At 42.9% G+C, this 26,167-nt stretch overlaps 1 protein-coding gene across 7 annotated transcripts in view; it reads left to right on the top strand.

Moving 5' to 3' along the window:
- The first annotated feature begins 255 nt into the window (after nt 1-255).
- The window catches only part of OSBPL3 (oxysterol binding protein like 3), a 173,154-nt gene continuing 147,242 nt past the window's right edge, over nt 256-26,167 (top strand). For all 7 annotated transcript variants that reach the window (XM_025873042.2, XM_025873043.2, XM_025873039.2 and 4 more), the window contains exon 1: nt 256-586. The gene's annotated coding sequence lies outside the window, so the exon portion shown is untranslated. The remainder of the gene's footprint in view (nt 587-26,167) is intronic.

Here is a 26,167-nt window from a genome sequence, read left to right as displayed (position 1 = left end):
GAACACTTATTGAGCCCCTTCGCGACGCTGCTGCAGCTCTCCTCTCCCTCCTCCCCTCCCACCTGCGGGGAACCGGGGTCCCAACCGCCCAGACTGCGTCATGGAATCCATTCGCTCCTTTCAAGTATATCGCTCCACCTTCTTCCTCGGGGTCGACTCCTGATTGGTGTGGTCACTCAGCCGCCCTCCCCGCCCCGCCGGTGTGGCTCCGCCCCCAGGACGGCCACAGGCTCCTCCTCCCCGTTCCCCGCCTTGCGCTGCTCCTCCAGCTAATCTACTGGCAGCGCGCGGAGAAGTTCTGGGCAAAGTACCGGGAACTGGCCGCGCGACTGCAGCGCCACCGAGCCAGGCAGGGCAGTGCAGGAGACCCCAGCGCAAGGCGGCCGGTGCACGGCGCGGGCTCGGGCCCCGCTGTCCTTCCGAGCGGCCGTCCCCGCCTCGGGCTCCTGCGGCTGGCACGGGAACTGTCGGCTGCGCGTTGCGGAGGGACCGGAGAAGCGGGCTTTGCCGCCTCCCGAGTGTGTGGACCAAGCCCGAAGCCGCACACCGGAGAAGTTGGCGGCGTCCCCGGCGGCGGAGCGTGCAGGTAAGCGCTGGGACGCCCGCCAGAATGGTTCTGGGGTGGTGGGGGCCAGAGGCGGTGCGGGCTCGCAAGGGCTGAGGTTTGGGGGGCGCCACCAGTCACCGTAGGACCAGAGTCTGTCTCCTGTCGCCCAGGGAAGAACCGGCTGGTGGGGCAGCCCCGAGCAGGGGAGATTGCGGTCGCGGCCGGCGCCAGGCTCCGGGGAGGTAGGGCCGTGGTGCTGCTCTGAAGGGGACGGTTTGGCCGGGATTGACGGCGAGGAGACGGCGAGGAGGCGCCGAACGCGGGCGCCTGGGTCCGGGCGCCGGAGGATTCGGCGCGGAGAGGCTGTCCTGGGCAGCCGAGAGGCGCGGCGCCGGGGTGAGAGGCACAGGAAACCTGTGTAAGTGGGCCGAGCGCTACGCTTTACCACATCCGCAGGTTGGGGCGTGCTGGGGGGACCCGGGCGACGCTGGCCTTGCAGGCGCCCAGCTCGCCTGCGTCCCCTGGCTCGGCTTGCCCCACTCCCGGTTCTCCCCGCCAGGGGCACCCGCCCCTTGGGCGTCCGAGCGCCCTGGGAAACGTTTGCAGCCTCTAGAGTCCCTGAAGGGCATTATGGTAGATCGTCCAGATATTTATTTCTTTCCGGAGCAAGCCGCCGTCCTTCGTTAATGCAACTTTCCGGCCACCTTCGGCACACTTGTACTCTTCTTCCTGCGTCTCACAAAGTACCAGTCTCAGTCGGGACCCTGAGCTGAGGGGGCTCTGAAGTCGTCGGTTTTGACTTGTCTGGGAACTGTGCTAAGGTGCATCTGAAGCTCCCTCCCCCCCAGATGGTGCACTGACCCTCACAGTTTGAGAACTGGGCTGGGCGTTTATAAATATTTTAAGCTGCAGCTGCAAAAGAGATCCTAACACAGGTAAAAATGTGGGTCTTACTTCAGATCATCCACACTCTACATCCGAGCATCTTACAAGATTAGGTTTCCCCTTCTGGCCAAAGGACACCAGGCAGGCTTGGGCTGAAATACACCCTAGCTAAATGACCATTTCCGCCCCCCCCCCCCCAACTTGCTGGCACTCCACCCTGTTTGGTGTTCCTCCTAGCGCTCTCTCTCTGAAATTATCTCCTTGGGCTGTTTACTATCTGTCTTCCCCCACTAGAATGGAAGTTCCAGGAAAGCAGAGACCTTACCGGTCTTGTTCATCACTCCGTCCCCAAAGTCAGCAACAATGCCTGATACACAGGAGGTCTGTAAGAAAAAATTATGGAATAAATGAATAAAAACTCTGTAAAATATGAAGAATGGTGGTTTCATACCTGGTTTTGATTTTCGTGCTTATTTATCCGTTTTTTTTTCTATTGGGAAAATTAACAAATACCAATAATTACTATAGATTGAGTACCTACTAAGACCTGGATATGTGCTAGAACTTTATATAGATTACCTCATTAAACATTATCACAGTCTTATTATTAGCTAGGTAGTTCTAAGCAGATGGGAAGTTGAAGCTCTAGCAGCTTAACCAGTTTCCCCAAGATTATCCTGACAGAACTAAAATTCTAGTTCATTTTCTGTTGTGCTGGACCACTTCCAAGAAACTAAAATGTGGTTTTCACTATTACAATCAATAGACGTTTAGCTTTATTTGTAATAAAAACTATTGCTTGTCAAAAGAATATTTGGTGCTTTGGTATTATTGAGATAGTTTCAGTACTAGCTAATAGTTACATTGTAGGACAGATACTACCAGGCTGCCAAAGGTTGCATTATCTCATTTAATCTTCACCAGCTTATAGGCAGTGTTTTGAGGTTCATTTTTCATATCAAGAAACTGCAGCCTAGGTTCGAGAACTTGCCCCCAGTCAATAGTAAATTGCTAAGCTAGATTTTTGTTAATAGTCTGTCTGACTCTGAATCTTTAGCTCCTTCCATGACACAGAAATCTCTCCTGCTCTCACTAATTAGTTGTTAACGATAGAGTCCAGTGATACAATACATTAAAAGCACGTGAGGTTGGGCTGTAAACTTACTGCTGGTAATATCAAGCGTTTAGTTGTACTATTTTCTGAATTGAGACTTTTTTTTAAGATTTCATTTATTTATTTGACAGAGAGAGACACAGCGAGAAAGGGAACACAAGCAGGGGGAGTGGGAGAAGGAGAAGCAGGTTTCCCAAGGAGCAGGGAGCCCGACACGGGGCTTGATCCCCGGGACCCCGGGATCAAGACCAGGGCCGAAGGCAGACGCTTAACGACTGAGCCACTCAGTCGCCCCTGTATTGTTGAGACTCTTACTGCCATTGATTTTTTTTGTGGTTGAGTTTATGGTTTGTGGGCTTGGTAGATGGGGGACTTTTAATAAGGAGCAAAGGAAATTTTCACTTGCAACTTCCACCTAAATCTAGAGAGAAATCGCATGGGTTTTACCAACTGTGGTACTGAACACAGTAATGCTGTGTGCCTCTTAAGGAAAGTGCTGGAAAGCCAGCTAGTTTCTCTGTTTCCATAAAAAAAAAAAAAGAAAAGAAACCACGGCTAATTCTAAACGCTTTTGCAGCAACCCTTTAGTAAAATAACTACATTTCAGCTCTTTGTGTTCTTGTAGTGAAACTGAGGGCAAGGGGAAGTTAAATAGGCATTTCATGGTTGCCACCTAAAGGGCTAATGGCAAAATAGGAGTGGAAAGGAATTTGTAATCCTTTTTTTCTTCTACCTCCATTCCAGTTTTAGGAGGTAGTATAACGTTTTTCCCTTACTTGAGGGTCTGAATAATCCAGTTTTATTTATAGTGTGCTTCTGGGAAGTACGATGTTTTCTTAATTGTTAATTCCATTTCAGGAGTGCTCCTGGGAGGGTTGGGGAGCCCTCTAACCTAGAATACCCACAGAAGTGATAGGGGTGTGCACACAAAGGAAGATGGGAGCTGGTCAGTTGAAAGAGCCTTCCGTACATAATTGACACTTGTTTGTAGTTCCCCGTGAATGTCTTTTCTGTCTGCATCTTATTCATCAGCTTCTTAGCCCTCTCTTCTTTTTTTTTTTTTTTAAGATTTTATTTATTTATTTGAGAGAGAGAGAGAGAATGAGAGACAGAAAGCATGAGAGGGAAGAGGGTCAGAGGGAGAAGCAGACTCCCCGCTGAGCAGGAAGCCCGATGTGGGACTCGCTCCCGGGACTCCAGGATCATGACCTGAGCCGAAGGCAGTCGCTCAACCAACTGAGCCACCCAGGCGCCCTTAGCCCTCTCTTCTGGAAAATTCCCTCTTGAGTTCCCAATCACTAGTGTTCAGGCCATGTTCATGCTTACCCCAACTCTTGGCTCTCTCCTCCTCAGCACCTTTCACATCAATTCTTTCCTGTTGCCCCTGCACCAAGTTTGCTCAGGGGTCTTAGGGACTTCTGCACCCTGTCCTAACATTACTTACAGGTGGACATTCCTCCCTCAGGCTCTCCTGCATAGCACAGTCAGGTGAATTCTTTAAGTGCTGTCATGGTGTTGCTCAAAATTCCTGAGTGGCTTATATAGTTAATAATGATGAAATTAATAACAGCGGTAGCTGCTGAACTTCTTGTGCTGTACTGTCCTATGTACTGTAGATGAGTTATTGCCTTTAATCCTCAGAGTGACTCCAGAGTACACACTGTTATTATTGTTTTTTAAAGATTTTATTTATTTATGAAGAGAGAGAGGAAGAAAGCATGCGTTGGGGGGAGGGCCAGAGGGAGAGGGACAAGTAGACTCCCTCGGCGAGCCTGACGTGAGACTCATTCCCAGGATCCCGGTATCATGACTTGAGCGGAAGGCAGGTGCTTAACCAACTGAGCCACCCAGGCGCCCTGAGTAGGCACTGTTTTTATACCTCCAGGTGAGGGTAGGAAAAGTTGTACTCCAGATGAGGCTGCTTTACAGCTAATACTAGATGGATCTGAGACTGAAACCCCAGGTCCTTTCTGTCCCCATTTTAAGCCTAGAGTCCTTAGCCTAGAGTCAGTATCTGGCAGCCTGGGCTCAGAGCCCCCCTTCACTCTTCATTCCGCAACCCTGTGCACAGGCAGCCTGAACTTTCTTCAGCAATGAAGCATTTTGCCTTTGCCCCTACACTCCTGTTGCCTAGAAAGCTCTTTCATTGTCTCTCAGTGTGAAAAACCCAAGTCTTTCAAGGCTGAACTCATAAGCCACTTCTGCCAGAATAATCTCTTTGAATTCAATCTCTTACAGCATTAAAAAAAAAAAATGTGAGAGTCCCCAGTTCAGTTTCTGACCACTGAGTATGTGGGTTTCTTTCTTTCCTTTAGCACTTTGTTCCTTTCATCCCTCCCTCCATTCTCAACCAATTCCCCCACCCCAGTGCCTCCTGGCTTGTTATTTATTCAGATGTATTGTCTCCCTTACTAGATTGTAAATGGCTTGAAAGCAGGGCTAATATCCATTCCTCATGTTTCTGTCCCTCAGACCACTAAGCGTGGTATCCTATCCATAGTAGGTGCTCAGTTAAAAAGAGAATTTGAAACAATTATATTTGGTTATATTCTGTTAAAATATTCTGTGAAAAAAGTCATTGGAATGTAGCATTTTGTTTCCCACTTTTTGATCCACAATACTGTAATGCCTTCATCAATTTGGGATGAGGTAAAAGAAATCCCAGTTATTCAAATCCATGGAAAGTACCCATTCTGGTTGTTTTCACCTTGGCTATATTGCAAGGAGATCTCAGACCCAGTCACAAAACAAACAGTGTCTGTAGAATAAATGTCTTTTATATGCACTATTTTTTCATGTATATGGTAATGCTGTTATTAAAAACGAATTAAAACTGTTACGGAATTTAAACTAAATTTTGTTCCCTATTTTATTGATAAGTGAACATATTCATAGTTGTGTAACTATCACCATAATTAATTTTAGAACATTTCATCACCCCAGAAGAAATCACACCCATTAGCAGTCTTCTCTTTTACCCTGAAACCACTAACCTACTTTATGTCTGTGTGGATTTGCCTATCCGGGACATTTCATGTAATTGGAATCATACAGTCTGTTGTCTTTCTCTGTCTAGCTTCTATCACGGAATTGTTGTATTCAGAGTTCATCTCTGTTATAGCTTGAATCAGCACTTCATTGTTTTTATTGCCTAATACCACTCCATTGTATTTAATACCATGTTTTATTTATCCATTTGCCCGTTGATGGAACTGGTATTGCTTAGTAAAGCCTCCTTGAGTGGTCCTAATGGGCAGTCAGGAAGTAAACCAGAAGTTCCTTTGAGTCTTGTTTATTGTTGTGTCTCGGGGCTAGAGCAGTGTTTTCCAAAAACTACAACTGTTACGTCGGTGTCATCAAAAAATGTCATTAAAAAGAGATCCTCATAGTTGATTGTTTAGATCCCAATTTGAACAACTATACAACTGTTAAAAAAGAAGATAAGGAAATTTGAACATGGATGAAATGTTACAATTTTTTTAGCATTTGCTTCAGAATAATTTGAGGTTGGGCAGAGGGTTTAGAAGGAACAAGTTAATGATGGCAGAAGCTGGGTGATGAATTCATGGAGTTTTAAATACTGTTCTCTATATTTGCTGTTTACTAGGGCAGCCATTGGCCACATGCGGCTACTGAGCACTTGAAATGTGGCTAATCCATATTGGCACGTACTACAAGTGTAACATATACACTGAGTTTCGAAGAGTTGGTACAGAAAAGAATGTAAAATTATCTCAATAATTTTTGTTTATATGTTCACAAATGATATTTTGGACATAGTACAGTAATATATAATTAAAACCACTTTCACCTGTTTCCTTTTACTCTTTTTAATTGGCTACTTAAAAATTAACATTGCAAATAGGGGTCATATTACATTTCTTTTGGGACAGTGCTGCTGTATACTTTTACATATATCTGAGATTTTTCATAAGTTAAAATCAAAGATACTTGATTTTTTTAAAAGTCTGAAGTAAAATATTTTTCATAAATGATCCCTCTTATGTGAAAAGATTGAGAAATATTGATTTGCTGGAAGAAGATTCTTTGTAGAAGCTTATAGCAGGCAGGGTGTAGTCTTACAGTGTCATTCCTGGGCTTGCTTCACCTACGTGAAAATTCAAAACCTCTTTGATAATAAATAGAGTAGCAGCATGAGGGAGTTGTTCCTTTAGTTATTTCTCTGATGCTTTTGTTTTAAAAAGTTGATGAAATATTTCCTTCATCTTGGAAAAATACAGAAAATGCAATGGTAATGTATTGTTCTTAGTCACAGAGTTTATGCCCTGAAATCGAATTTTTCTGGACTTGATTTATCATCACCCTGCCTCAATCTGTTTGTGAGTCAGAATGTGATTGTTTCTAGACTCCCCAAGACCCCTGGAATATGAGTGGAATATGATTCTTAAATAATAATAAGTGGATTTATGGCTGAGAAGCACGTTGCTTTCATATAAAATTTCTTCAGATAAGCATTATGTCACTCTGGATGTCTGTGTTTACTCACAGAGAATGGACCCGAATTGAAAAATAGCTTTAATGTAAGCAGAACAGAATCAAATTGCCATGAACGGCGCAAGAGATCATCAAAGGATCTGTGACTATCAGTTTAAAATCAAATTTATTGTTTTGTTTACTCTCTACAGTTAACATATTAAAATCTGATTAAAAAGAAATGTGTGGGTAGGGGCGCCTGGATGGCTCAGCTGGTTAGGTATCTGCCTTCAGCTCAGGTCACGATCTCCAAGGTCCTGGGATCGAGCCCCATGTTGGGTTCCCAGCTCAGAGGGGAGTCTGCTTCTCCCTCTCTCTCTGCCTCTCCCCCTGCTTGTGCTCTCTCTGTCTCTCTCCCTCTCAAATGAATAAATAAAATCTTAAAAAAAAAAAAAGTGTGGGTCAAACACTTTTCTCAACATAACATTTCTCCACTTACGTATTAAAATGTGGTACCATTAAAGATTCCCATACTTGTTTTCTTTCTTGATAATCAAATGCTGTAATACAAGAACTTTATAGTTTAACTTTTATAAAACAAATTTTTCTTCCCCAAATTGTTTGTGGTGGACAGTGATCTGAAATGTTACAAAGCAAAAGCTAAACTATTATTTTTTAAATCTCACAAACATTATTAAACTTGAAGTAAATGCCTCCCTGGAATGCAAACACGGGAGAAGGATTTCTGCTTATACACATAGTAAGCATTTATTGAGGACACACACCGTGTGGGTGCCAGACTGTGTACAGGGGATATGGTGATGCATTAGACAGATGTGGAAGTTCCCTTCGAGGAGCTTACAGTTTAGATAGGGGATGGAGATGTTAAACAGTCACAGGGAATTGGTCAGTTACAATGGGGATGTGTGGCTCAAAGGGAATGAGTCTGGATTTTAATTGGGACTCTGGGGAAAAAAGTTCCATTTTTCTGTAGGTCATGATTCAGGCTGCTGATTGTCTAAAGAAGGAGGAGAAAGAGAATGGGGCTGGGAATCAGACGATGACCCAAGCAAAATCCTGCCCTGTTTGTGTCTTTTTGCGGCTTGCGGGAGGGGAGGCCAGGTGGAACTGAGTGGGAGGAGGGATTTAATGTCCCTTTTGAGCTTTTGAATTGCTTTCTATGACGCTACACAGGTTTGTTTATTTGCTAGTGGGAATTGAATCCAAAGTTGAGTTTTTAGCACCTTTGTAACTGAAACTGAATGAGATAGAACAACCTATTCTCTAGCATAGCCATGGAAGTAGCTTAATCACTTGCTGGCTCTAATTCTAAAGTAGATCATTGTCTAGCGTCTGAGATGCAGTGAGTTTGGGGTATTGGAAGGCCTCCAAGAATATAGGGAAGACCCTAACTGAAGCACTTACTGCTGTGTGCTAGCCCAAGTGCTTGGCTTCACGGCCTCCTTCGATCTTCCGATAACCTATGAGGTGGCTGTCATGGTCGCAGTTTACCAGTTACCAAACAGAGGGTGGGGAGCAATTACTTGTTCTTTGGTTGTCCAGCAGCCACTCACCCTTCCTGATTTCCACTTGAGGAGTCACTTCTTTGTATCTAGTTTGCTGAGACCAGAACAAGGGCTCCATTCTCCCGGGCCCTGGGGGGCCCTGCAAGACAGGCTGGACACTGGGTCCAATGCCAAGGACCGTGGAGATTCTGCTGCTGAGGGTGTGTCCTGACCAGATCATTCCTGTCTGTGCCACGCTGTTGTGGTCTGGCTTCAGTTCTCATGAAGCTGTGCCAGGGCTTGCCTCTCAGCTTCTCTCAATTCCTTAAACTGGTAGTGGAGAACAAAATGGAGTCTCTCATGTCAAGGAGAAGCCTGTATCAAGCGATGGTGCTAGCAGTTAAAGGTACTGCAGCTAGGAGATACCGCCGGGACTAATGTCAGGTGACTCCCCAGAACTGATAACGAGCAGAACCAGAGGAGGTCTGCGGGGGCCGAGACCCATAAATCCCACGAAAAAGAGGAGGATTGGGGCGCCTGGGTGGCTCAGGCGGTTGGGCGTCTGCCTTTGGCTCAGGGCCCTGGGATCGAGTCCCACATCGGGCTCCCTGCTTAGCTGGGAGCCTGCTTCTCCCTCTCCCTCTGTTGCTCCCCCTGCTTGTGCGCTCTCCCTCGTTCTCTCTCTGTCAAATAAATAAAGTCTTAAAAAAAACAAAGGGGAGGATTTGGGCAGCAAACTGTCAGACTCTTCAGACCTGTGCCCTCGGTGACCACTTAAAAAAGGCAGCTGCCGCGGAAGGCTCTGCCGGATGGATTTCGGAACAGAGTGGATCCTTCCCTGCTTGCACATCAGAAGCAGTGAGTGCCGAGAGCTGACCCGCACCAGACCGGACCCAGGCCTTATCTCAACTGTGCGCCCACACACTGACTTCATGTTTGGTTTCTTAACTTCCTACACCCCTCTGTTATCTGTTTCTTGTGTGGCCTGTCCTGTGTTCTGCTCTGGGTGCTGTGTAAGAAGCCAAGTTTAATCGTGTGGTGAAATGTCACTGAGTTTGGAGTCCTGAACCTGCTTTTTGATTATGATGAACTTGCTTTATGACTGAATAAAGCCGGCATTAGAAAGACAACTTGTGTGTGCGACTTCATAGCATGCTCTCGATGCTGTTATTTTTCCAAGATAGTTTTTTTGCGTTTCATTTGCCAAGTTGGTTTCTTTGACTTCCACTCAAAGAAACCCTGGTTGTCAGAGGCCTGGAGAGGCTTAAGTAGTTTACTCCCAGTCACAAAGGGAACCAGTGACCAGAGCAGGGTGCGGTCTGGTCCTTCTGCTTCTACTGCCAGGCCTTGGCCAGAGGGGCCCTCGGTTTGGGGAGAGCACTGGGCTGGGAGCCAGAGAATCAGAGGATGGACCCAGTCCCCGCAGTGCCTCTGTCTCTGTGGCCCTGGAACATTCACTGCCTTTTTAGGCCGAACTGGAAGGACAGGGTGAAATCTACCCATATCTAAATGACACCTGGCTTGAGAAGATTTTTTCCTCCATGAGATGTTTGGACCTACAGTGTCCCAGTTTCTAAAGGCTTTCAGTTTGAGGTTTGAGGTGTGGTCTGAGGCAGTGGTTTTCAAAGTGGGTTCCAGGAGTTGCTGAATCAGCATTCCCTGGGAACTTATTAGAAATGCAGATTCTTGGGCCTTCCCCCAGACCTACTGAATCAGAAGCTCTGCAGGTGGGCCTGGCAATCTGCGTTTTTGCAAGGCCTTTTGGTGTCTCTGATGCACACTAAAGGCATTTTCATTTCATTAAAAACAATTTATTGTGTATAAAGTGCTACCTAGAAGCAGGGAGCTTGAAGAAATTGGTCCCAGCGCTGCTGTCCGGGAACATTCATTCCAGGAGGCAGATATAAGGGCACAGTTGTGAGAGACTAGGAGGAGTGGGTACTGGCTGGGAACGAGATATTGCCCTATTGGAGGAGCACAGAGGCGCTTTTGCAGAGAAGTGGGCATTTGAGCCAACCCTCAAAGGATTCATAGGATGAAGCAAGGGAACAGAGGGCAAGGTAGAAAGCATATCCTGCACAAAATGCAGGATGAGTCAGGGTGTTGCGTTTTAAGGAATGGGGAACCTTCCAGTTTGATAAGAACAGCTTTAAATGGAAAAAGTGACAGGATAGGAGAACAGAGAGGTAGGTTGGGGCCGAGCTGGAGTGGATCCTGAATCCCCTAGGAAGCGTTTGGACTTTATTCTGTAGACCGTGACAAAGGAGGGGACATGGTGGGAGCCATCTTAGAGGAAGTATTCTAGGGCTGGTAGAGGTAAGAGGCAGGGAATACAAGCACGGTGAGCCTGGCCTGGGGTGGTAACAATGGGCAGAAAAAGAAAAAGACAACTCAGAAATACTGGAAGGTTAGAATGATAGTCCCTAGGTACCTTAGGGGTCTAGGGGACGGGTTGATGGAGAAGGCAAAGATGATTCTGTGGGAGATAATAAGCAGTGTTGGTACAATCAGGTAAAAAATGTTGCAGCCTTACATCATACCTTACAGAAAAATAAATTCCACATGGATCAAAACTTTAAAACAATTAGGCAACAAATCAGGGGTTTTGTTTTTGTTTTTCCAGAGAACTGGTTGATAAACGTTTACTGGTACCCACTGTGTATCATAAATATAAAGTATCTTTTGAAGGATGCACAAGAGGTTGGTAACATCAGATTCCCCAAGAAAGGGAGAACGGTGGCAAAAGGACAGGTGTGATCATGATGGAAATTGCACCTTCTGAATTTTGTTCCACATCAATGTATTATTGTGCAGTAAATATTAAAGCAAACAAAAAAAGCAACTTTAGAGTTTCAGGCCTATGTGACTGTGTTATTTAAGGTGCCATGAATACTATAAGGGAAAATAGGAAGATGGAATAGCTTTTAGGGAACAAGAAAGCTTTTGGTTTTGAACATGCTAGACTTGAAGTGTACGGCTGGCGTCATTGGAGATGTCCAGCAGGTAACTCAGAAGAGAGGGCAGGTAATCACCTCCGTGAGTCACTGGTTTGGTTGAAATTATGGCAGTTGAAGTTTCCAAGAGAGGCCCAACCTGTACAACCTTTTGGTCAGGTCCCCGGAGAGAAAGGGGGGAGAGGAGATGCATGTGGTACCTTGGGCAATGCCAGCTAAGAGGTAGGTTGGGGAAGGGTAACTTGTCATAAGATAGGAGGACCATTTAATGCTAATAATAGTAGCTTTCTTTAATGGATTATCTACAAACAGTGAGGCACTCTTCTCAGTACTTTTTGAAAGGATATCACTTGATTTAATTCTTGCAGCCATTCAGTGGTTGGGGGGATGGTGTACGTGTGAAGGGGAAGGTTACTTACGTGATTGCTGATGAATGCAGGAGAGTAATTCCAAAGAGTAAACCAGCAGAGAGCTCCTGGGGATGGGGGTGGTGGGGGGGGTGGGGGGGTGGAATGTGAACAAGAGCAAGACCTTGAAATGTGGTAAGATTTTAAAGATCAAGACATTTTAGGCCAAGGGAGTGTTGAACAACGGACTGCAAGAGGTGCTATCTGATGTAGCTAGAGGGGAGCAATTCAGGGGAGCTTGAGGGCAGTGCACAGTTACTCTGTCCTCTGCAGCTGGAGAGCCACAGAGTGTTTCTAAGTAAGGGGATATACTTTCATCAGTTTAAATGCTCTATTACTGGAGCAGTTTCTTTGTGTTCATTGGTGGGGAGGAGGGATGGTAGAGACAGGAGAAGATCTGGTATAACTTTGAGCTAGATTGTTAGATGGCCTGTGAAGACAGGTATTCAGGGTACCTGCAGACAGGAACTGTCTGGCTAGTGCCAGTTCACTCTTAGTTGGTTTTCTGATTTACGGTAAATTTGCCTACGTGATGGCATATTGTTTATCTTTTTTCTTTTCGTCAGTAAATTATGGGCCACAGCCTCTATTTCCAGAAGGCTGTCAGTGGGGAATAAGGAAAGTGGAAGTGAATGAAAAAATGATTATTGGTTGACGTATATTTTTATGCCGATTATTTATGAGTTGTGCTGAGACGTCATATTCCTGTCTCAAGACCCAAGCACGTCCTGCCTCTGTTCTTCACAGAGACTCTGTGTTGGCAGTTTTTTTTACCTTGTCAATATACACGTACACAAACAGCGTCCAGTTTGCCCTAAGTAGGTGTTTAACTCTGTCTTTTTCTAGCCCAGGGTTGTCTTATGTTTACTGTGTGTGTATCCTTAGGAATAATGCCAATACTGAGTCGAAAAGGGGTAATAGCTGTGGCCTAAACGTGGTTCAGAGAAGGGATGGTGTGGGCTTCTTCGTGCAAACCTGCTAAGGAGCTGTACCCTTGACTTGTAATTCGTGTTTTTCTAGTAGAATTCCACTTGGTTCATTACTTTGAGTTCTGCATCATTTGTTCCTTGTTTAAGGGCCTGGAAGTGTCTTGGGCTCCCTGGCATCCCAAGGTTTTATTTTCATAGGTGTTTGCAGATAAGCATGGATGGATATTTAGGTAAGGTATCTGCCCTTTCTGATCCACAGATTAAGACACCTTGTCTGACAAAGGCCTGGGACCAGAAGGACAAAATGTTGGAATTTGGGTGTTGGTAACCTGTTGGGCGTAATAGTCCAGAGAGGTGCCCTGATTTTCCTTCATTGCTAATAACTTGACAGATGAGTTGGGCAAAATAAAGCCATGTTCTTGTGTCTTGCTGTAGCTACTTAGCTCATTCTGAAGCTTAGCATATCATGGACTTGCCCACATCCCCGTGTGTAGTACTGTGTCTCCCTCCACTCTCTCAGAGGAGTTGTGTGAGAATTGGCTAAGTGTTAGTAGATGTGAAGGGGACTTCAGAGGAGATGTGAGCCACGTGGTTGCTAATTGGGAAGGAAGCCAGCTGGAGGAATGTGGCCCATGTGAATGGGACTCACAGTTACCCCCGTGACCTGTCATTTTCTCTGGGGCGGTGGTTCCAAGCTTCAGCAGCTCCAGAATGGCCTGCAGGGCCTGTTAAAACACAGATTGCTGGCCCCCGCCCCTAGAGTTTCTGATTTAGTGGATCTGTGGTGGGGCCCAAGATTCTGCATTTCTAACAAGTTCTCAGGTGATATTGATGCTGCTGGTCTGGGGATCCCTTTGGAAATCCAAACATTGGTTCAGTAGGCAGAAGACTGAGTCTCGACAGCCCTGAGTCTGCTCTGACTTGGGAAAGGACCAGAGAATTCTGGTTATCATCATGGTGACGTTATCATAACCGCCATAATTTGTATGTATGTTCACATTTCTAAATCACGTTAATCTACTTTGCTTCTCACAACAAAATAACGCTGTGAGGTAGGCAGGACAGGTATTAACCTTGTTGCATAGTCGGGGAAAATCTGACTGAGGACCTTAGGTAAGGTGAGTGACTTCCCTGAGGGGCAAATTGCAGGGCTGAGATTGTTCTGGTAATGCTCAGACTCTTTTAATCACCCTCCCGACTCCAAAATAGCTTTTCATTTTAGAACAGTTTTAGATTTCCAGAAGAGTTGCGAAGATACTAGAGTTCTGTATGCCCCACACTCAGTTTCCCCTATGTTTACTGTCTTACGTGAGGAACGTCCATTTGTCTCAGTAAATGAACCAACACAAATACATTATTATTAACCAAAGTCTATACTTCATGCCAATTTCCTTGTTTTTTTTTTTTACCTAATACACTTTTTCTATTCCAGGATTCCTTATTTTTGATGACCTTGACAATTTTGAGGCAGGCTGGTCGGGCATTTTGTAGAATGGCCCTCAATTGGGATTCGTCTGGTGTTTTTCTCATGATTTAGACTAGGGTTATGTGTTTTTGGGAGAAAGATAAGAGAGATGAAGTGCCATTCTCCTCACAGCATATTGAGGGTACGTACTGCGAAAATGATTTGTCACTCTCCAAATGACCTTGATCAGCTGCTGAGGTACTGTTTGTCAGGTTTCTCCACTGTAAAGTTACTCTTTCCCCAACCCACTATGTGCAGTCCACACCTAAGGAGTGGGGAGTTACGTTCAGCTCCTTGACAGTGGAGTATCTACATACATTATTTGGTGTTTTGTGCATGTTAGGTTTGTCTATCCCTCATTTTTTGATTTATTCAGTTAATCAGTATTTATATCAGTGTGGATTCATGGATGTTTATTTTATATTTTGGGTTATAGTCCAATAGTGCTTTATTTATTTTGTTGCTATAATTGTACTGGTTTTGGCTAGTAGGTGCACTTTCAGTTGGTTCCTCTGTTCTTTTAACATAAGCCCATCATTGTCAATTTTTTTTTTTTTTTTAGCATGTTCTTTCTGGAGCTACAAGTTGTTCTAGATTCATTGTGTATAATTACTGCGTCAGCCCTAGAATCGTGTTTTTAATGTTGGTCTTGATCCACTAAATTGATTTCATCATCCAATACCTAAGCACCACCCACAGTGAAAGCACTGAACCATTTCTACCCATCACGTGTTAAAAATAAGGAAATCGGCATCTTAAAAGGTGAGATGGCTTAGCCAAGGTCAAGTGTAGTTGGTAGCAAGGCTGGTGCCAGGCCAGCTCTAGGTCCTCTAGTCTTCTAATCCTGGGTTTTTTCTACCATTTTATGTTGGCAACTTTTGCCAATCTGAACCTGGTTCAGCATTCTCCCACCTCACCCACACCCTTGTGCGTAGGCAGTCAAATGTGAACTCAACTTGAGGGTACTGCTGTCTACTCAGGACAGATATGAGAGAGTACTGGTCAGATGCCCTGTGGAGGACTGCCATGGCATGTGTGTGCTTTCCTGTCAGAATGGGGTTTTGTAATGTGAACGACTAACAAACCCACAGAATGTGACCACTGATACCAGCACTTGGCAGCTGAGGTTCTCCATGACTGCTCTGGTTTGTGGAGAAGCGGGGACAGAAGGGAGGCTCGTTAAACCCATGCACTCTTCCTTTGAGTTCTCCCCTTTTAGTGGGGGAGGCAGAAAGAAGTGAATTCAAGCAGCAAAACCTCCAAATTTTACTTCATCCTGTGAACATCCTGGGATGCACAAAGCCAGAGCTGAACAAAAACAACGGTTTTGGTGTTCTAAAGGCCCAAGCAACCTGTTATTACGGTCTGGTGGGAATAATCAATTACACCACGAAGCTTATTTTCCTTTGCGGGAGCAAATAATCCAGTCACCAAAAGCTTCCTAAGATGCAGGGAATAGTAAAGGACAAACTTATTTCATATCCATTTCTCGGAATCTTTCATTTCAAAAGATATTTTTCGAAAATTTTAATGATTGGGGGTGAGTGCTCTGGCTGAAAAATTATTCCTATAAAGGAGTTTAAAGGATTAGGGCAGTAGTGATGCATTAGGACGTTTTGTTTGTAAGGAACAGAAACCCGTCGAGCTTAAAGACAATTTAAAAGAAAATTTGTAGGGCGCCTGGGTGGCTCAGTCGGTTAAGGGTCTGACTCTTGATTTCGGCTCAGGTCATGATCTCAGGGTCGTGAGATCGGGCCCTGTCTGGGGCTCTGCACTTATCAGAGAGTCTGCTTGAGATCCTCACTTTCCCTCTCCCCTGCCTCTGCCCCCACTTGTGCCCTCTAAACAAATAAATAAAATCTTAAAAAAAAATAAAAGAAAATTTGGTGGTGTATATTGCTGAAAAGTCCATGAGTAGGGCCCGCTTCAGGCATGGCTGGGTCTAGGGGCTCAAATCATGTCATCAGGGTCCTGTTTCTTGCCGTCTGCTACCCTGTTTTTATCTGGCCTCATTCTCGGTCAGGCTTTCTCCACTGTACCTCTTAGCAGGTATTGGCTTATTTCCTGCAAGCTAAGCATCTGTATTCTGGAGATGCTTACTGCCTCTGGTTGTCACTGCCTCTACTCATGCTCCTAACTCTGAACCAGTAACTGGGGCCAGAGTTATCAGGGCTGTCATTGGCCAGGTGTGGGTCTGGTGAGGTGCTGCTACGAGACAGATGAATTGGCTGGACAAACAAGAATAATGGATGTTCATTCTTTACAGTGTTGTGAACACTCAGGGTAAAATGCCTGATGAATGACTAAATGTTCGGCTCTTATGCTCTTTATTCATTTGTTTATTTCGTCCCTTCCCAAGCTACTCATTTATTTTGTGGACTTGTGAGTTCTTTTAGTGAGACCTCCTAGTCATGCCTTGATTAATGTACTGACTTGACTGCTAGACCTTGTTAGGCCTTCAGCAAATGCTCTTCTTGCTGTTAATGCTAATTGCAAGGCCAATTTCAGCTAGTCTTGGCTAGATGATGGTGATCCTCTCTTTGAACCTGTTTAACCATGTCAGTGTTCGACAATTTATGATTGTTTTTGGCTGAATGGTCAGCATAGATGCCTTTAATAAATCTGCTTTGCTGCTGGGGGAAGGGAGGTAACTTCTGATCTTTTTTTCCCCTTGATCCTATTTCTAGCTCAGATCATTAGTAGTTAATTCTGATCCTTCCTTCTGTAAGGGGAGACCAATTTTTATTTTTTATCATTACATGAGCCAAGAATTATGAGTTCTAAGTTTAAGAAAAAATTCACCTGCAAGTTTGATGATTCAGATCTCTTTCTTGTTTTCCTTGTTGCTACCTGCCTTCTGCAAATTTCACTGCTTATTAACACCTTTGCCTGAAGGTAGATAAGATAAGATCAAGGAGTCTATGTAATTAAAACTTTGACAGCATCCTGTCTTTTTTCTTGTTTCTTCCTGGAGGGGCTACCTCCTTGGCAATGTTTCTTTGCAAAACCAGTTTGTGCATTGACCAACATGAACTGTGGGATTATCTGTGAATTTCAGTTAATCATCTTTCTCCTGTTCCTTTTACAACAGGAATTTGAATGTTGGCTGCAAAGTCACTTCCCTCTGGTAGGTGCCTGGACTTCAGATCTTTTCCTTGGCCTTCTTCTTGAGTCCTATTGAGATCAAGTTAAACATGAAAGTAATGTCAAGTTCAGAAGAGGATAAGTGTTTGGGTCTGTTCATCAGTCTTGGAAGGCGTGTTAGTTTTATATTTCACAGCCAAATAGAAAAGATATTTTAAAAACATGTCTTCAGGGGCGCCTGGGTGGCTCAGTTGGTTAAGCATCCGACTCTTGGTTTCAGCTCAGGTCATGACCTAAGGGTCATGAGATCCAGCACGTTGAGCTCCACGCTCAGTGCAGAGTCTGCTTGAGATTCTCTCTCCCTGTCCCTCTGCCCCTACCTGCCCGTCAAATAAATAAATAAATAAATAAACCTTTACCAGAAAAATCTGTTTTCATTGCATACATAATTGAGTTAACTATACCTTTATTTTGTCTGTTTCTGTGTTTATTTGAAGCACTGCTTGACTAAAGTTCAGTGCCATCAGCTTTTTAGCTTCCATTTTGAATCTCTAAAGTATTTGTATCTGGGTTATGGTCAAGATTCACAAAAACCGTTTTAATGAGGTTTCTCATTCATATATATATATATATGCACTACATAAGCAGGGCAGGCCTTTGTATTATGAGAATATTTTTAGAACACTAATGAAGTGGAAGAGTTTGTGTTTCATTTCCCTTGGCTTTCCTCTGTTCAGACACCTGCATTTGCCATTAATTACTACTCCCATGGCACTCTCTCTTTCTTTGTCTGTTGTGCAGTGTTTTAAAATAATAGTGGGAGGGAAGCAAGGTTCTGAGGCACATATCTGCATTGGAATAAATAGTTGTTTTTTTCTTAGTAGCTCCACAGAAGGCTCATTTAGGAGTAATTGCTATTTTTGTACATTTTAAGGAGGTTCTATTTCTTTTCATCTTTTCTGCAATCTTTGCTTATTCCATATAGCTGATCTCCTTTGGTCACCTCATTTTTTTTTTTTCCCTCAATCAAACAAGTCTGAATACCATTTGTGGTTTCTGCATTGTTTCAGAAAAAGAAAATTGCTTTTGCTGGGATATCTTTTTAGTAGTAGGCTCTTGGGTCAAACCAATGCATATTAGTTGGGCTTGCAAGTAGCAGATAATCACCATGACATTTAAAAAAAACATTTATACATGAAGGGTATTTAAAAAGAAATATATTCCCTTTTGGAGGTTTAGCCTATTGCTTTTATTTTAGGTAAACTTTTTTATTGAAGTATAATATATGTGCAGAAAATTATACAAAGCACAAATGTATAGTTTAATGGGTTTTCATAAGATGAACGCATGTGTGTAACCAGCATCCAGCTTAAAAAAAAAAATGGAATATTATTGGCTTCTTAAAAGTCCCCTCATATATCCCCTATCCCTAACCCTACCCCAAAGGGCTCTCTTGATTTGGAACACCATCAGGTTAGCTTTGCCTGTTTTTGTTATTTACATAAATAGGATCTTATAGACTCTTTGGGTGTGTGAGATTCATTCATGTTTTGGTGCGAAGTTGTAGTTCACTCATTCACATTGCTGTTAGAATTTCACTGTATGAATATACCAAAACTTTATTTTTCTATCTTATTGATAAAATTTGGGTTTTTCCCATTTTAGACCGTTATGATTAATGCTGCTGTAAACATTCTTGTATCGTAGCTTTTGGTGAATAGCATGTGTGCTTTTGTTGAGTGGGTACCTAGAGCAGAATTTCTGGGTTACATGGTTGGCATATGTGTAGCTTTAGTTGATTTCTCCAAACAGCTTTCTAAAATAGTTGTACTAATTTACATTTCCTCCAGCAGTATATGAGAGTTCTAGTTGATCTACATCCACATTTGACACTTTCTGTCTTTTTCATTTTAGCCATTCTGACAGTTGTTTAATGGTATCTTGTGATTTTTAGATTACATTTCCTTGATTAGTAAAGAAGTCAATCCCCTTTCTGTGGGTTTATTGGGAATTAATATATTGCTTTAAAAAATACTTTGAGGGGCGCCTGGGTGGCTCAGTGGTTAAGTGTCTGTCTTCGGCTCAGGTCATGATCCCAGGGTCCTGGGATTGAGCCCTGCATTGGGCTCCCTGCTCAGCCAGGAGCCTGCTTCTCCCTCTCCTGCTCCCCCTGCTTGTGTTCCCTCCTAGCTGTCTCTCTCTCTGTGTCAAATAAATGAATAAAATCTTAAAAAAAAAACAACTTACTTTGATCTTACTTATTACGTTCTTCAGTCATTTAAGTCACAGGATTTGGGTGTTAAAGCAAACAAACATTAAACAAAAAATTTAGAAGAAGGATTTTTTTTTAGCATTTATTGTGATATGACCTTCTAGGCCAAAGAACAAGTTCCCAGATCTTTATTTTATTGTCCCCATCACTAGATTTTACAGTGTTGTTTTGGAAGGTTAAAGACACATATACAATTAGAAATTTAGTTTCTGAGGTGCCTGGGTGGCTCAGTCAGTTAAGCATCTGACTGTTTTGGCTCAGGTCCTGATCTCAGGGTGCTGAGATTGAGCCCTTAGTTGGGCTCTGTGCTCAGTGGGAAGTTTGCTTCTCTCCCTCTACCCACCCCTCCCCCCCCCCACTACTTACAAGCACTGTCTTTCTCTAAAATAAATCTTAAAAAAAAAATTCACAATTTCTATTTCTATTTCAGTCTTTTGTCCCACATTAATTGAGTGAATGTGTTGGATATCATAGGGGATGCTAAGATGGAGAATTTGGTTTTAAACTTTAAGAAGCTCCTATATGTACATTGCAGAGTGAAATGATGCTATTATGCAGCTCTAAAAATGTGCCCTGGGCTTCCTGAGGAAGGAAGGATTAGTCCTATGAGAAGAATATAGGAACATTTCATAAACATTGAAACGCCTTTGAATTTGACTGTCAAAAAATTTTTTTGTGAGTGGAGCTAGAAGGAATGAGTATTTCCCCAGCAAGCAGCTCAGAGTGGCTGGGTCTTAGCATGTGCAGTGGGATACAGAGAAAGAAAGTTAAAGGGAGCGAAATAAATTTCCTTAATATTCAAAGAGTGACTACTGATCAATAAAGGACCAAAACCAATTCATTAGAAAAAGCAAATTAAAACACATGGAGATACCGTTTTTCACTGCCCTGTTGGCTGAGATTTAACAATGTTTGACAAGAGATTTTATTGACAATATGTGGAGAAATAGTCTCCATTTATGGCTGGAAGGAGAATAAATTGTTACAAACTTTTATGGAAGGCAATCTGGCAGTCTTTTTCAAAGTTGAAAATGTGTATACTTTTTGACCCAGCAATTCCCTTTTGGACGTATATCTTATAAATATCTTTATACATGAGCAAAAGGCTATAACAGTAAAGGATGGGAAATAACCAATATGTGGGAGATGGGTAAATAAATCATGGTTCCTTCACTCGATGGCTTCCCGTGCAGCCAGTGAAAAGAATGGGGGAGCTCTCTATTGATATATGGAAATGAAACAGTCCCCAAGATGTATTGTTCAGTTGGAAAAAAAGGTGTGAAATGGTGAATAGTACGATAGCTTTTATGTAAAAATTGGGGGGAAATGTACATGCACCTGAAAAAATAAATAAATTGATTATATTAGTTGCTCCCTGACAGGTGAATTAGGTAGGTTGGTGGGAAGGAATGGGAGACTTTTCACTGTATGCCCTTTGGCAACTTTAGAATTTTGAGCCATGTGAATATATTACCTACTAAAAACAAGTAAAATTATTCCCCCGACCCCCTCCCCCAGATAGGGAGTGAGATCACACAGGACTTTAAATTTCAGTCTAACAACTGAAATTTTGTGCAGTTTGTTAGCATTTATAAATTTCTTTCAGATGTATTCCCTCTTTTAATCTTTATGATAATCAAGTGAAGAAGCGGAATTTATTTTTGTTCTGCAAATGAGAAACATGAGGCTCAGGTATTTAAAATTTTCACAAAATCTTTCAGTGGTTAATACTAGATTTGGGACCATCAGGTGTATTGTTTAAGAAATACATTTGCTAGAATTTTAATAAACGGAAAAAAGGCAAAATGTGAGAGTAGTTTTAGGCAGAATGAATATGTTCTAAATGATAGTAGTTGAAGCTGTGATTCAAGAAGTGTTTATTAGCAATTTTTGTCTGTATCCACTGTTACCACTGTGATCTGATCTCAGCTCTTCAATCTAGATTAGAGCTGGGTTTCAAATTATCTCTGGGTGAAAAAGTTGAAATTCATTAAGAAAGAGGTGTTTGAAGGCTTATAACACTTTGCTTAATGCAACCTGTGGATTTGTTTGTTTTGGGGGTCTGGAAGTGTAATCTTGTTTTATCGATGGGAAGGATTTGTTTCTCACAAACCTTAGTTGATGATGGTGAATTTTGTGTGCGCATGTCTGTTCTGCCATGATCTTGGCAAAGACCACATGAGTGAATTATGTTGTTTCAGCTGGATTGGACCCCTTACTTTCAGAGTATTTTTTTTTAAAGATTTTATTTATTTATTAGGGAGAGAATGAGCGCACACAGCATGAGTAGGGGTAGGGGCGGAGGGAGAAGCAGACTCCCCCTGCAGCAAGGAGCCTGATGTGGGGACTCAATCGATGTGGGGACTCAATCCCAGGACCCTGGGATCATGACCTGAGCCAAAGGCAGACACTTAACCCACTGAACTACCCAGGTGCCCATTCAGAGTATTAAATTCTTCTTTTATCAGAAGCAAAGTGCCTATTCAAGCATAAAGACTGAAACTTTCTAGAATGGCTTGAGAAACAGTTGCTGCCCCATTGGTCTTACTTGACCTTCACAGCACCAGGTGAGGCAGATGGGACGTGACTCATTCCACTCATACCGGTAAGCAGTTAGAACATGCTGTTGAGTGGTTAATATTGGAGGCTTGGGGGGGCGGGGAGACATCGATGAAGAGAGAAAAATATGTGAAAGGACATGGCCAAGATCTCACTATTTCATTTAGTGGAGCCAACCATGAACCTGGGAACTAGAAATTCAGCAGAATAAAGAGAATCTATCTTAAAAAGCAATTTCAACACCAAAGAGGTGAAAGAATTTTTTTAAAGTAGAGGAACAAAACAGTATATACTCATTGAAAAATAAAATTTCATTATTAAAGTGAAATTATGCAAGTAGATTAAAAACAGTTGGGAAAACCAAAAAATGTAGAAAAAGGGCCAGATTCACAAGGAAGAATACAAAAAAAGCCAGAAGTTGGGCGCCTGGGTGGCTCAGTCGTTAAGCGTCTGCCTTCGGCTCAGGTCATGATCTCAGGGTCCTGGGATCGAGCCCCGCATCGGGCTCCCTGCTCGGCGGGAAGCCTGCTTCTCCCTCTCCCACTCCCCCTGCTTGTGTTCCCTCTCTTGCTGTGTCTCTGTCAAATAAATGGATAAAATCTTAAAAAAAAAAAAAAAAGCCAGAAGTTTCAAGTCTAACAATAAGACCAACTTTATAAACAGAAACACCTTCTATGAGAAGCATATGCATTCTGTGCACAAAATAAAGATGCAAGAAGATGCTTATTTGATAGTTAAGGAAGACATGAAAAAGGCAACACATATCCTAGTGCTTTACTCTTTAGTTCTTCATAACAGCAAGTACATGGAATGGGCAGGTAGGAAAAAAAGCCAGAGTAAACTGATGAAGGATTTTTTTTAAATTAGTTATAATCTAAATTCACAGATGAAATGCAGCAGAGGTTTATACTGGCTATTACTGGATGGTAGAATTACAGGTGATAACTGTGTGCTTTTGAGTATTTTTCTGTATTTTCTAAAATTTCTAAATATGAATAACATGTATTACTTTTCTTAGTCATAGAAAAGAATGAGTTTAACCTGAAGCCTAATAGGTTTTGTTGAGATAAGACTTTCCTTTGTTGCAGACTTTAGGACTGAGGAAGATTATGGTCCCTATACCCTCTGCCCTCCCTCCTATTACAGTGAATCCCTTGTGTCTGCCCTGGTCTGAGGCCATCTACCTGTGCATGGGATCCCAAGCTCTCTTGCTTATTCAAAGGCTTTGCTTTGTGGATGGATCCCCTCTCTCCCACATTATCAGTTTCTCTACCTCCTAGATTATTCCCATGAACCTCTAAATGTACAAAATATATCCTGAATCTAATTCCTTCTCACCAACTCCTCCCTGGCCTGAGCCATCATCACCTCACCTTTGGTCTACACTAGTGTCCTAACTGGCCTCTGTTTTTCCATTCTATCCCAATAGCTCGTCCTTCACACAACAGCCCGTGAGAGTCAGTAGGATGGAAGCCCCATGAGGCAGGAACTCCATGTCTTGTCCACCACTGTGTCCCCAGCACCAGAAAAGTTAACAGCACGTTGCAGGTGCTCAGTATATTTTTGTTGTTGGAATCAACGAATCCCTAAATGACATGGCAGCTCCCAGTCTTACGGTTTTTTTTTTTTTTTCCTTATTAGTCGGGAACTAATTGGTAAATTAATGTGCTACTGTCTTTAAGCAAATTCATGAGTAACTGCACTGGAACAATGTATTAATTAAAAAATAATTTTTTGGGAGCCTCTTATAGGCCAGATACTGTTCAAGTGCTGGTGTTATATATAGCAGTGAACAAAATAAAATCCCTGTTCTCATGAAACTTCTGGTGATCAAAGAACATCATGGGTCTTTGAGGTCATGATTATGGAGGGCATAATTACATTGTCCTTATTTGCCCAATTGCTTTATCCTTGACTCCATCCCCTTTAGTACCACTGGCGAGAACCCTTGGCCAGTGGGACTTTGTATCAGACCCAGTATGATCTTTCTTTCTTTCTTTTTTTTTTTTTTAAAGATTTTATTTATTTGTTTGACAGAGAGAGACACAGCGAGAGAGGGAACACAAGCAGGGGGAGTGGGAGAGGGAGAAGCAGGCTTCCCGCTGAGCAGGGAGCCCGACGTGGGGCTCGATCCCAGGACCCTGGGATCATGACCTGAGCTGAAGGCAGACGCTTAATGACTGAGCCACCCAGGCGCCCCCAGTATGATATTTCTTATGCTCAAAAAAAAAAAAAAAAAAAATCCTTTCAGAGTGTCTTCTACCCTTATAATTTTTAGGTAATATAGTTTCGTTACTATAGTCCTGCTAAAAATTTCTAGGTTTGAATTTAAAGAGAATGTGTCAGTGCAAAATGATTTTTGTTGGTTTATGGTCAAAGTTTTCAATTCTTTTTACTGTGCTATTTGGACAACCTAAGTTTATCTGCAGGAGGTGGGGTGAGAGGATTGCAGGACTCTTCTTTTTGTGCCCCGCTCCCCCCTACACATTCTTCCTGATCTGTGTGAGAAGACTGGCCAGGCAGTATTGAATGATAGGGTTGGAACAGTGAGAGTGCTGTTTGTCTAAATGCTCTCTTTGGGTCGGAAATGCCCAGGTTAAATGGGTCTCTAGGAGATGTGTTTATATGAATTCAAGTGGTGTAACATGATTCTTGGCGTAAGAGTAGCTGTAAAGATATTCATAATTGTACAGAACTTTTAAAGCTGTTTTGGTTTGATGCCTTACCTTGAGGTTGAAAGCTTTTGACATCCTTATGGAGAAAGGATTAAAAATAACAGTCTGTGTTGGTACAGAGAATAAAAACTTCATGAAAAAACAATCCAAAATGTTTGACTAGAAAGACTTTTTGTCACTTAATAAAGCAACTGGTTTATTCCTGGGATTCAGGATGATGTTTTGGCTTGAGTGACTGTCTATTTGGACATCATATCTCCTTTGTTTGCCTACATGAAAACTGTAGTTTTGGGGGAAGGTAGTAGAGTGGAATACAGTGAAAGAGAAAGAAAGGTCTTGAGTAGAAAAAAGCTTCATGTGAAGCTTCAGCTGCTGTTCCCAGTGTTATTCAGATCCTTTCTCTGAGTGTTTTAAGGCCTGCCCCAGTGATGGAGGATGTGTTTCAGGTTGTCTATCACTGTTGTTATATTGATTAGCATGAAGATGATTTGCTTCATGAAGTGTTTTGCTTAACACTGTTATCAAGAGTTATCCTGGGCTTACATGTAGTATCATTCTAGTTCAGGCCGTTGAGTGTGTAATGCAGAGCCAGATGGCATTGACCATTTATGAAACGGAACCTTAGCTGTGCCTTTGGCCTAAAGTGATGTGGAGTTTAATTTCCTTTCATTCATTCAGCATTTACCAAGTATCTATTATGGCAGGTCCTAAAATAGGGAGTGGAGATACACCTGCAGCTTCTGTCCATGGCTCTGAAGTACTTAATCAGTGACACAGTCTGACTGCATTTTATTGTGCTTCCTCCTTTCTCTGTTAGTCTATTTGGCTTTCATACGGAGACTAATAAGCCCTCAATTAATAAACTCCTATTTAAGATGATGATTGAAAATCTGGTCGTAATTCAGCAGGCAGGCTATACTTTAATAAGAGACATTAAAACTCAAGCTCTGTGCAACCTTTCCTACTGGGATAGGAAATTAGAACTTGTGGGTATAATTCTCCCTGAAAGAAACCCCAGGCAAGAGTTGCCTGGTTTGGAGAGATTTGGGCTGACTCCCTGGCAGAGCTGATAAATGGTTGGGTATTGGGAATCGAGTTGTAGATGGGTCACTAGAACAATTAGAATGATGATGCAAAACTACTCAAGTGAGGGCGGGTTTTCACTTTTTAAGGTGGTATTATGTTTGAAATAGCCCAGAGTTATTTTGGGTGAGATGGAGGAGGGGAAAGGGAATTGGTTGGGGGTGTGTGTGTGTGTGTGTGTGTGTGTGTGTGTGTGTGTGTGTGTGTGTGTTAGGTCTGGGAACCCTGACGTTGCTCTTATTTATAGATTTAGT

This window comes from Callorhinus ursinus, unplaced genomic scaffold (assembly GCF_003265705.2).
Source record: "Callorhinus ursinus isolate GAN/ISIS: 27379988/994484 unplaced genomic scaffold, GSC_fseal_2.0 scaffold12, whole genome shotgun sequence".
NCBI classification, from domain to species: domain Eukaryota; kingdom Metazoa; phylum Chordata; class Mammalia; order Carnivora; family Otariidae; genus Callorhinus; species Callorhinus ursinus.
The sequence above is the reverse complement of the archived record's forward strand: the minus strand, read 5'-3'. Positions and strand labels throughout refer to the sequence as shown.